Below are 494 nucleotides of genomic sequence, written 5' to 3' on the forward strand. Positions count from 1 at the left end.
TGAAGTAAATAATTCAGTGAAGTGCCCTAAAATGGGTTTGTAAGAAATGAGTTTCTTAAACATTTTTTTTAGGAAGCCAAGCACCAAGTAGGTTGTGTTAATATGTGATTAGAAAATATAAATACATACACTGTACTCACCAGTAAGACCTTTCAGTGGGACTGCTGAGAGCAAGTACAACATTTAGGGGCAGAAATGAGGTCCTTAGTTAATGACTGCAGATAACAGAGATCTCCATACTGTATCTAAATGGTTGTTGCCAAAATCACCTAACTCACAATGGTTGCACCTTTTGGAAGAGTCCCAGGACAGCTGACATGGACCTGCTGGAGCCAGTCAGAGGAGACCACAAAGGTGCTCAAAGGGCTGAAGCATCTTTGCTCTGGAGACACTCTGAGAGAGCTGGGGTCGTCCAACCTGGAGAAGAGAAGGTTTTGGGGAGACCTTAGAGCCCCTTCCAGAGCCTAAAGGGGCTCCAAGAGAGCTGGAGAGGG

Source organism: Manacus vitellinus, unplaced genomic scaffold (genome assembly GCF_001715985.3).
Source record: "Manacus vitellinus isolate BGI_N305 unplaced genomic scaffold, ASM171598v3 scaffold_40_pilon, whole genome shotgun sequence".
In the NCBI taxonomy this organism is placed as follows: Eukaryota; Metazoa; Chordata; class Aves; order Passeriformes; family Pipridae; genus Manacus; species Manacus vitellinus.